We start from the raw sequence: 12,254 nt of genomic DNA, 5'->3' as shown, positions 1-12,254 counted from the left end.
CATTCCGAAGGAGATCAGCCCTGGGATTTCTTTGGAAGGAATGATGCTAAAGCTGAAACTCCAGTACTCTGGCCACCTCATGTGAAGAGTTGACTCATTGGAAAAGACTCTGATGCTGGGAGGGATTGGGGGCAGGAGGAGAAGGGGATGACAAAAGATGAGATGGCTGGATGGCATCACTGACTCGACAGACGTGAGTCTGAGTGAACTCCGGGAGTTGATGATGGACAGGGAGGCCTGGCATGCTGCAATTCATGGGGTCACAAAGAGTCGGACACAACTGAGCGACTGAACTGAATACCAAACTACCCATCCTTTCCTCATCTCCTCCCACTTAGCAACTACAAATCTGTTCTCTATTTCTGTGAGTCTGTTTCTGTTTCAAATATATATTCATTTGTGTCACATTTTAGATCATATGGTACTTACCTTTTTCTTTCTGACTTCACTTGGTATGATAATCTCTGGTTCCATCCATGTTGCTGCAAATGGCATTATTTCATTCTTCTTTATGGCTGAGTAGTATTCCATTGTGTGTGTGTGTGTGTGTACACATATATGAATATGTATACTTACATACAGGGCTTCGCAGGTGCCACTAGTAATAAAGAACTTGTCTCCCAGTGCAGGAGATGTAAGAGACACGGGTTTGCTCTCTCGGTAGGGAAGATCCCATGGAGGAGGGGAAGCCCCAGGAATGCATATATCTTTTCAAGTTATAATTTTCTCCGGATATGTACCTAGGAATGGGGTTGCTAGATCATATGGCATCTCTATTTTTAGTTTTTTTGAAGAACCTCCAAACTATTCTTCATAGTACTGCACCAGTTTACATTCCCACCCACAATGTAGGAGGGATCCCTTTTCTCCACACGCTTTCCAGAATTTATTATTTGTAGACTTTTTAATAATGGCCATTTTGACTAGCATGAGGTAATATCTTATGGGAGTTTTGAATTTGCATTTCACTAGTAATTAGCAATGTTGAGCATCTTTTTATGAGCCTTGGCCAAGTGTATGTCTTCTTTGGAGAAATGTCTAGTTAAGTCTTCTGCCCACTTTTTGATTGGGCTGTTTGGTTTTTTGTTATTGAGTTCTATGAGCTGTTTGTATATTTTGGAAATTAAGCCCTTGTCACTTGCATCATTTGCAAATATTTTCTTCCAGTCCATAGGTTGTCTTTGGTTTTGTTTACTGTTTCCTTTGCTCTGCAAAAGCTAGTAAGTTTGATTACGTTCAATAACAGTTTTACTTAGATAACCATGATAATGTTCTGAGATATATGAATATCAGCCACTTTTAGCCATATCTGACTGGACCATTTTCATACTAAAATTAAGCTTCCATCTTCCTGGTCCACTTCCCAATAGTCGCAGTTTTTTTTAGCAGTTACATTTAATGGGGAACTGTTCATGAGTCCTCTCAGCAACTGTCATTGAGTCAGCTCTCTGCTGATTTGGGCAAGGAATTTCATCTCCTCCAAAAAGAGCTTCTACCTTGTAATTTTCTCCTTTTCTTGATGATAAAAGCCCAACTTGATAACTTATGGAAAAATATCTGGATGTTTACGTAAGAGAAATATGAGTTCCTATAAACAGATGTTTACTTTTATGGTTATATCACCTTGTTTTTTACATTAAAAACAACTATGGGGTGGATGGACCTAGAGATCATCATACGGAGTGAAGTAAGTCAGAGAAAAAGGAAATATCGTATAACATCCCCTATATGCAGAACCTAAAAAAAAAAAATGATACGAACGAACTTATTTACAAAACAAAAGCAGGCTGACAGAGAATGAATTTACTGTTACTCTGGGGAAGGATAGGGAGAAGGGATAGTTAGGGAGCTGGAGGTCAATGTGTGCACACTGCTGTATTTAAAATGGATAACCAAGAAGGAGCTACTGTCTAGCGCAGAGTTCTGCTCAGTGTTATGTGGCTGCTTGGCTGGGAGAGGAGTTTGAGGCTCAGTGGTAAAGAGTCTGCCTGCCAATGCAGGAGACATGGGTTCAGTCCTTGGTCCGGGAAGATCCCACATGCTGCAGAGCAGTGAAGCCCATGCACTGCAACTATTGAGCCTGTGCTCTAGAGACTATGAACCACAACTACTGAAGCCCACACACCCTAGAGCCCATGCCCCACAACAAGAGAAGCCACTGCAATGAGAAGCCTGTGCATTGCAACTAGAGAGTAGCCCCTGCTTGCTGCAACTAGAGAAAAACCTGCTCAGCAACAATGACCCACCACAGTCATAAATAAATAGATTTTTAAATGAAAAATGGACATATGAGAGATAACTAGATAAAATTGAGAAGACTTGGAGATGGATTGGCTACAGAGAAGGAGAAAAAGAAAAGGGTCATAGAGGAGTCTGAGGTCTCTGGCTTAAATAACTTTTTGGATGCCAGTACTGAATAGGTAGAAAGCATGAAAGGACCTGGTTTGGGTCTGGGTATTGGACATGCTGAACCTGTGTTGTCTTTGAGATAGCCAAGTGAAGATGTTGAGTAGGTATCTGTAGATATCTGGAACTCAGAGGAGGGGTCTGAGCTGGAGATTTCAATTTGCAAGTCACTAAGGAAATGGCAGACTTCCTTGGTGGCCCAGACTGTAAAGCATCTGCCCACAATGCAGGAGACCCGTCCAAGGTCAGGAGGGGAGGCCATGAGGAGATACCCCTCGTCCAAGGTATGGAGCAGCCGTGAAGACATACCCCACGTCCAAGGTAAGAGAAACCCAAGTAAGACAGTAGATGTTGCGAGAGGGCATCAGAGGGCAGACATGCTAAAACCATAATCACAGAAAACTAGCCAATCTGATCACACGAAACACAGCCTTGTCTAACTCAATGAAACTAAGCCATGCCGTATGGGGCCACCCAAGACGAGTGGATCATGGGGGAGAGGTCTGACAGAATGTGGTCCCCTGCAGAAGGGAATGGCAAACCACTTCAGTATTCTTGCCTTGAGAACCCCATGAACAGTATGAAAAGGCAAAATGATGGGATACTGAAAGAGGAACTCCCCCAGTCAGTAGGTGCCCAATATGCTACTGGAGATCAGTGGACAAATAACTCCAGAAAGAATGAAGGGATGGAGCCTAAGCAAAAAAAATACACAGCTGTGGATGTGACTGGTGATAGAAGGCAAGGTCTGATGCTGTAAAGAGCAATATTGCATAGGAACCTGGAATGTCAGGTCCATGAATCAAGGCTAATTGGAAGTGGTCAAACAGGAGATGGCAAGGGTGAATGTTGACATTCTAGGAATCAGCAAACTAAAATGGACTGGAATGGGTGAATTTAACTCAGATGACCATTATATCTACTACTGTGGGCAGGAATCCCTTAGAAGAAATGGAGTAGCCATCAGGGTCAACAAGAGTCCAAAATACGGTACCTGGATGCAATCTCAAAAACGACAGAATGATCTCTGTTCATTTCCAAAGCAATCCATTCAATATCACTGTAATCCAATCCTATGCCCCAACCAGTAATGCCGAAGAAGCTGAAGTTGAACGGTTCTATGAAGACCTACAAGACCTTTTAGAACTAACACCCAAAAAAGATGTTCTTTTCATTATAGGCGACTGGAATGCAAAAGTAGGAAGTCAAGAAACACCTGGAGTAACAGGCAAATTTGGCCTTGGAATACAGAATGAAGCGGGGCAAAGGCTAATAGAATTTTGCCAAGAGAACGCACTGGTCATAGCAAACACCCTCTTCCAACAACACAAGAGAAGACTCTACACATGGATATCACCAGATGGTCAACACCGAAATCAGATTGATTATATTCTTTGCAGCCAAAGATGGAGAAGCTGTATACAGTCAGCAAAAACAAGACCGGGAGCTGACTGTGGCTCAGATCATGAACTCCTTATTACAAAATTTAGACTTAAATTGAAGAAAGTGGGGAAAACCACTAGACATTGAGATATGACCTAAATCAAATTGCTTATGATTATACAGTGGATGTGAGAAATAGATTTAAGGGACTAGATCTGATAGTGTGCCTGATGAACTATTGACGGAAATTCGTGGCATTGTACAAGAGACCAGGATCAAGAACATCCCCATGGAAAAGAAATGCAAAAAAGCAAAATGACTGTCTGGGGAGGCCTTACAAATAGCTGTGAAAAGAAGAGAGGTGAAAAGCAAAGGACAAAAGGAAAGATATTCCCATCTGAATGCAGAGTTCCAAAGAATAGCAAGGAGAGATAAAAAAAAGTCTTCCTCAGTGATCAATGCAAAGAAATAGAGGAAAATAACAGAATGGGAAAGACTAGAGGTCTCTTCAAGAAAATTAGATACCAAGGGAACATTTCATGCAAAGATGGGCTCGATAAAGGACAGAAATGGTATGGACCAAACAGAAGCAGAAGATATTAAGAAGAGGTGGCAAGAATACACAGAAGAACTATACAAAAAAGATCTTCACGACCCAGATAATCATGATGGTGTGATCACTCATCTAGAGCCAGACATCCTGGAATGTGAAGTCAAGTGGGCCTTAGAAAGCATCACTACAAACAAAGCTAGTGGAGGTGATGTAATTCCAGTGGAACTATTTCAAATCCTGAAAGATGATGCTGTGAAAGTGCTGCATTCAATATGCCAGCAAATTTGGAAAACTCAGCAGTGGTCACAAGACTGGAAAAGGTCCGTTTTCATTCCAATCCCAAAGAAAGGCAATGCCAAAGAATGCTCAAACTACCACACAATTGCATTCATCTCACACCATAGTAAAGTAATGCTCAAAATTCTCCAAGCCAGGCTTCAGCAGTATGTGAACCGTGAACTTTCAGATGTTCAAGCTGGTTTTAGAAAAGACAGAGGAACCAGAGATCAAATTGCCAACATCTGCTGGATCATCTAAAAAGCAAGAGAGTTCCAGAAGAACATCTATTTCTGCTTTATTGACTATGCCAAAGCCTTTGACTGTGTGGATCACAATAAACTGTGGAAAATTCTGAAAGAGATGGGAATACCAGACCACCTGACCTGCCTCTTGAGAAATCTGTATGCAGTTCAGGAAGCAACAGTTAGAACTGGACATGGAACAACAGACTGGTTCCAAACAGGAAAAGGAGTACATCAAGGCTGTATATTGTCACCCTGTTTATTTAACTTATATGCAGAGTACATCATGAGAAAAGCTGGGCTGGAAGAAGCATAAGCTGCAATCAAGATTGCTGGGAGAAATATCAATAACCTCAGATATGCAGATGACACCACTCTTATGGCAGAAAGTGAAGAAGAACTCAAAAGCCTCTTGATGAAAGTGAAAGAGGAGAGCGAAAAAGTTGGCTTAAAGCTCAACATTCAGAAAACGAAGATCATGGCATCTGGTCCCATCACTTCATGGGAAATAGATGGGGAAACAGTGGCGGACTTTATTTTGGAGGGCTCCAGAATCACTGCAGATGGTGATTGCAGCCAGGAAATTAAAAGACACTCCTTGGAAGGAAAGTTATGACCAACCTAGAAAGTATATTAAAAAGCAGAGAGATTACTTTGCCAACAAAGGTGCATCTAGTCAAGGCTATGGTTTTTCCACTGGTCATGTATGGATGTGAGAGTTGGACTGTGAAGGAAGTTGAGTGCTGAATTGATGCGTTTGAACTATGGTGCTGGAGAAGACTCTTGAGGGTCCCTTGGACAGCAAGGAGATCCAAGCAGTCCATTCCGAAGGAGATCAGCCCTGGGATTTCTTTGGAAGGAATGATGCTAAAGCTGAAACTCCAGTACTCTGGCCACCTCATGTGAAGAGTTGACTCATTGGAAAAGATCTGGTGCTGGGAAGGATTGGAGGCAGGAGGAGAAGGGGATGACAGAGGGTGAGATGGCTGGATGGCATCACCAACTCGATGGACATGAGTTTGAGTGAACTCCAGGAGTTGGTGATGGACAGGGAGGCCTGGCGTGCTGCAGTTCATGGGGTCGCAAAGAGTCAGACACGACTGAGCAACTGAACTGAAAGAAATGGTAGCCCACTCCAGTACTCTTGCCAGGAAAATCCCATGGACAGAGGAACCTGGTAGGCTACAGTCCATGGGGTCACAAAGAGTTGGAAACGACTTCACTTTCACTTTCACTTTCAGTAATTAGAACAATAGAGATATATAGAGTGAGATATGGGAAAAGAATAGAAGAACTAGGTGACACCAGGAGGAACTTCTCTGTGTGATGATTGTGTGGAAGCAAATAAGCCTGCACAGGAGACTTGAAATGGGAAAGCCAGGTGCTAGGAGGAAAAGCTGGAACGTGTGGTATCTGGGAAGTACGGGGGAAAAGTGTTTTAAGAAGAAAATGATCAATAATGTCAGTTTCTGCCGAGAGATCAAGAGAAGTGACACTGATGCACGCACATTAGATTTAACAACAGGGCAAGTGTTGGCAGAGGTTTCAGTGTGTGTTTAACTGTCGAGGGGAGCAGCTGCCTGAGAGGGAGGGGCCGTGTTCACACAAGAGGGAAGAGGTCATTTTTCATCCTGATTCTCCAGCATCCTCCCAATCTCTTGACCACTTGGTGTTATCCCCCATAACATCAGACAATAAGCAGTTCCCTAACCGGCATTTCATCGTTTAACATGCAGGATTGTTAGATTGAAACAACAGAGTAAGTGAACAGAAATTATAAACTATAAAATAGAATTGAAAGCAAGTATTATGTCCCCTCAACTTCCGGTTTAGCAAAGTTTACCTTGCCTATGCCCTCTTCCTTCAGGTCCCTGCTAGATAGATAAAACACCCAGTGTCCTTATCTGTAACTGGCATTCTTACTGTTCATCAGCTTCTAGATGTCAACTGTGAGACTTCTGTAGTCTCACTGGTGTTACATAGAAAGAGGGTTTCAGAATCCCACTGCGTGCAGCATGGCTGACCAGCAGGCAGATCATCACGAGCAAGGAGCTTTTTCTGTAGCATACCTAAAACCATATCCAGTAGGCAACTGCCTTTTTTACCCACTCAGAAAGCCATGATTCTTAGATAATAGAAAGAATGTCACTTTCTCCCTCTCCCCTCTCCACCAAATCAAGTTAGCTAACCTTATAAAGCATTTTGGAAGGTTTTGCTTTGTTTTTGAGCCAAAGGAACCATTTAGAAAAATAAGGCAAGAATGCCATCTTGGGGTTTCTTCTGACAGCACAGGCTACCTGAGCCGCAGATGGAAAAACGAATGTTTCATAGATGTTGTTCAAAGTCACTGCAGCAATATATTTAGAACGTTAAGGGCTTTTACTGATTGGCTACTCTTAACTGTTGGAATCCTCTAAATAAGCTATTTTAAAATTTTAAAGTCAGACTATTTCATGACATTTGGGATTGGACCTTTCCACACTGAGCTTTTAGCTGAATCACACTTAGCTTTAGCCATCCTTGGTCTTTTCTATTCATAATCTAATTGACAAGATGACTCAGAGTTTGGGGCCATGCTTTGGTAACTTCCTTTCTCACCCACCTTTTCTGCTTATCTCAGGATACATTAAAATAAAATGAAATGATAATAGAATGGCTCAGGGTTTTGTTTATTTTACTTTGGGAGGCATTCAGTTTATGGCATACAGAACCAAGTCCCATGGTTCAACAGTTATGACTCAAGTAGTGGGATTCCTTGGTGGAGATGAGTTTTATTTTTTTTTTTTATTTTTTATTTTTATTTATTTATTTTTATTTTACTTTACAATTCTGTATTGGTTTTGCCATACATTGACATGAATCCACCATGGGTGCACATGCGTCCCCAAACATGAACCCCCCTCCCCACAACATCTCTCTGGGTCATCCCTGTGTACCAGCCCCAAGCATACTGTGTCCTGCATCGGACATAGACTGGCAATTCGATTCTTACATGATATTATACATGTTTCAATGCCATTCTCCCAAATCATCTCACCCTCTCCCTCTCCCTCTGAGTTCAAAAGTCCGCTATACACATCTGTGTCTTTTTTGCTGTCCTGCATACAGGGTCATCATTGCCATCTTTCTAAATTCCGTATATATGTGTTAGTATACTGTATTGGTGTTTTTCTTTCTGGCTTACTTCACTCTGTATAATCAGCTCCAGTTTCATCCATCTCATCAGAACTGATTCAAATGTATTCTTTTTAACGGCTAAGTAATACTCCATTGTGTATATGTACCACAGCTTTCTTATCCATTCATCTGCTGATGGACATCTAGGTTGCTTCCATGTCCTGGCTATTATAAACAGTGCTGCGATGAACATTGGGGTACATGTGTCTCTTTCAATTCTGGTTTCCTCAGTGTGTATGCCCAGCAGTGGGATTGCTGGGTCATAAGGCAGTTCTATTTGAATTCTTTAAGGAATCTCCACACTGTTCTCCATAGTGGCTGTACTAGTTTGCATTCCCACCAACAGTGTAGGAGGGTTCCCTTCTCTCCACACCCTCTCCAGCATTTATTGCTTGCAGATTTTTGGATCGCAGACATTCTGACTGGTGTGAAGTGGTACCTCATTGTGGTTTTGATTTGCATTTCTCTAATAATGAGTGATGTTGAGCATCTAAGAGACCATAGCAAAAATCAACAAAGCCAAAAGCTGGTTCTTTGAAAGGATAAATAAAATTGACAGACCATTAGCCAGACTCATCAAGAAGCAAAGAGAGAAAAATCAAATCAATAAAATTAGAAATGAAAATGGATAGATCACAACAGACAACACAGAAATACAAAGGATCATAAGAGACTACTATCAGCAATTATATGCCAATAAAATGGACAACGTGGAAGAAATGGACAAATTCTTAGAAAAGTACAATTTTCCAAAACTGAACCAGGAAGAAATAGAAAATCTTAACAGACCCATCACAAGCACGGAAATTGAAACTGTAATCAGAAATCTTCCAGCAAACAAAAGCCCAGGTCCAGATGGCTTCACAGCTGAATTCTACCAAAAATTTAGAGAAGAGTTAACACCTATCCTACTCAAACTCTTCCAGAAAATTGCAGAGGAAGGTAAACTTCCAAACTCATTCTATGAGGCCACCATCACCCTAATACCAAAACCTGACAAAGATACTATGAAAAAAGAAAACTACAGGCCAATATCACTGATGAACATAGATGCAAAAATCCTCAACAAAATTCTAGCAATCAGAATCCAACAACACATTAAAAAGATCATACACCATGACCAAGTGGGCTTTATCCCAGGGATGCAAGGATTCTTCAATATCTGCAAATCAATCAATGTAATTCACCACATTAACAAATTGAAAAATAAAAGCCATATGATTATCTCAATAGATGCAGAGAAGGCCTTTGACAAAATTCAACACCCATTTATGATAAAAACTCTCCAGAAAGCAGGAATAGAAGGAACATACCTCAACATAATAAAAGCTATATATGACAAACACACAGCAAACATTATCCTCAATGGTGAAAAATCGAAAGCATTTCCCCTAAAGTCAGGAACAAGACAAGGGTGCCCACTTTCACCACTACTATTCAACATAGTTCTGGAAGTTTTAGCCACAGCAATCAGAGCAGAAAAAGAAATAAAAGGAATCCAAATTGGAAAAGAAGAAGTAAAACTCTCACTGTTTGCAGATGACATGATCCTCTACATAGAAAACCACAAAGACTCCACCAGAAAATTACTAGAGCTAATCAATGAAGATAGTAAAGTCGCAGGATATAAAATCAACACTCAGAAATCCCTTGCATTCCTATACACTAATAATGAGAAAGTAGAAAAAGAAATTAAGGAAACAATTTCATTCACCATTGCAACAAAAAGAATAAAATACTTAGGAATATATCTACCTAAAGAAACTAAAGACCTATATATAGAAAACTATAAAACACTGTTGAAAGAAATCAAAGAGGACACTAATAGATGGAGAAATATACCATGTTCATGGATCGGAAGAATCAATATAGTGAAAATGAGTATACTACCCAAAGCAATTTACAAATTCAATGCAATCCCTATCAAGCTACCAGCGATATTTTTCACAGAACAAGAACAAATAATTTCACTGTTTGTATGGAAATACAAAAAAACCTTGAATAGCCAAAGCAATCTTGAGAAAGAAGAATGGAACTGGAGGAATCAACTTGCCTGACTTCAGGCTCTACTACAAAGCCACAGTCAAGACAGTATGGTATTGGCACAAAGACAGAAATATAGATCAATGGAACAAAGTAGAAAGCCCAGAGATAAATCCACACACATATGGACACCTTATCTTTGACAAAGGAGGCAAGAATATACAATGGAGTAAAGACAATCTCTTTAACAAGTGGTGCTGGGAAAACTGGTCAAGCACTTGTAAATGAATGAAACTAGATCACTTTCTAACACTGCACACAAAGATAAACTCAAAATGGATTAAAGATCTAAATGTAAGACCAGAAACTATAAAACTCCTAGAGGAGAACATAGGCAAAACACTTTCCGACATAAACCACAGCAGGATCCTCTATGATCCACCTCCCAGAATTCTGGAAATAAAAGCAAAAATAAACAAATGGGACCTAATTAAAATTAAAAGCTTCTGCACAACAAAGGAAAATATAAGCAAAGTGAAAAGACAGCCTTCCGAATGGGAGAAAATAATAGCAAATGAAGCAACTGACAAACAACTAATCTCAAAAATATACAAGCAACTCCTGCAGCTCAATTCCAGAAAAATAAACGACCCAATCAAAAAATGGGCCAAAGAACTAAATAGACATTTCTCCAAAGAAGACATACGGATGGCTAACAAACACATGGAGATGAGTTTTATTCCTTAATAGGACACCTTTATAATCTTCTACTTGCATTATTCTCATTCCTAATTTTATTTTTTAATGTGGTAGAGAAGGCATTATAGGAGGATGGGCATCCTTCATTAATCTTTCTGCATCTCGCCCATATTTACTAAAGAGAAATAAATCCAAAGTTGTCAAGAATCCCCCCACTAGGAAATAATTTGGAACCCAATTTTGTATGTTTTCTTTATTCACAGCTTCTTCTATTTAAAGAGAAATCTTTTGTTATTAATTTTTATTGGAATATAGTTGCTTTACAATAGTGTGCTAGCTTCTGCTGTATAGCAAAGTGAATTAGTTATACATATATCCCTTCTTTTTTAGAAAGATCTTTTTTGGATTTCCTTCCCATTTAGGTCACCAAGGAGCACTGAGTAGCATTCTCTGTGCTATCCAGTGCATTCTCATTAGTTATCTATCTTATACAGAGTAGTGTGTATATGTCAATTCCAGTCTCCCAATTCATCCCACCCATCTCCCTTTAAAGAGAAATCTTGCTTTGAGTAAGGTCTCCTAGGGATTCTATGCATGAAAGATGCAGTACAGGGTGATGAACATTGTGCCTTCTGCCAGTCCCTTCTAACTATCTCCAGCCAGCTCCAATAGGATTTTTTTTTTACTTCCTTAATGTAAAGATTCATACCATTATCTATCTGGCATGGGGGTTTGTTGTCGTTCAGTCCGTCAGTCATGTCTGACTCTGCATGGACTGCAGCACGCCAGGCTTCCCTGTCCTTCACTATCTCCCAGATGGGGCTGCTGCTGCTACTGCTAAGTCACTTCAGTCATGTCCGACTCTGTGCAACCCCATAGACAGCAGGCTCCCCCGTCCCTGGGATTCTCCAGACAAGAACACTGGAGTGGGTTGCCATTTCCTTCTCCAATGCATGAAACTGAAAAGTGAAAGTGAAGTCTTTCAGTCATGTCCAACTCTTCATGACCCCATGGACTGCAGCCTACCAGGCTCCTCTGTCCATGGGATTTTCCAGGCAAGAGTACTGGAGTGGGGTGCCATTGCCTTCTCCCAGATGGGGCTAGAGAGCAGTAATCATTTGTTGAATCTAGCAATGTGTGTCTCAAAGGTAAGATTTACATTTTGTTCTTTCCCTCCCTTTGAGTTTCTGTGCATACCCTTATTATTTCCCCACAAATTTGGAAATAGTTTTTATGCTGGTAACTGTAAGATATGGAGATAAGGATGCAAAAGAGAAAGTTGAGTACCCAGTCAAGGCAAGCACTGATTGCTTGTTCCTTTGTCTTTTCTACTATGGAGGAAGGTGTGATCGTTATTTAAAAATATAAGAAGAGGGAGGAAAATTTTAGAGGGTTTTTTTAAAAAAAGCTGAACTTGAAAACAAGAAAGTATGTCAAGAACTGAGTGAGAATAGGATACTTCAGATATGACTATTCTGATGTTCAGAGTCTCCCCTTAAATCCTCAGAGATGGGTTGGGACCAGATTTAAGG

This window comes from Oryx dammah, unplaced genomic scaffold (assembly GCF_014754425.2).
Source record: "Oryx dammah isolate SB20612 unplaced genomic scaffold, SCBI_Odam_1.1 HiC_scaffold_26, whole genome shotgun sequence".
In the NCBI taxonomy this organism is placed as follows: domain Eukaryota; kingdom Metazoa; phylum Chordata; class Mammalia; order Artiodactyla; family Bovidae; genus Oryx; species Oryx dammah.
Note: the sequence above shows the minus strand (reverse complement) of the source record.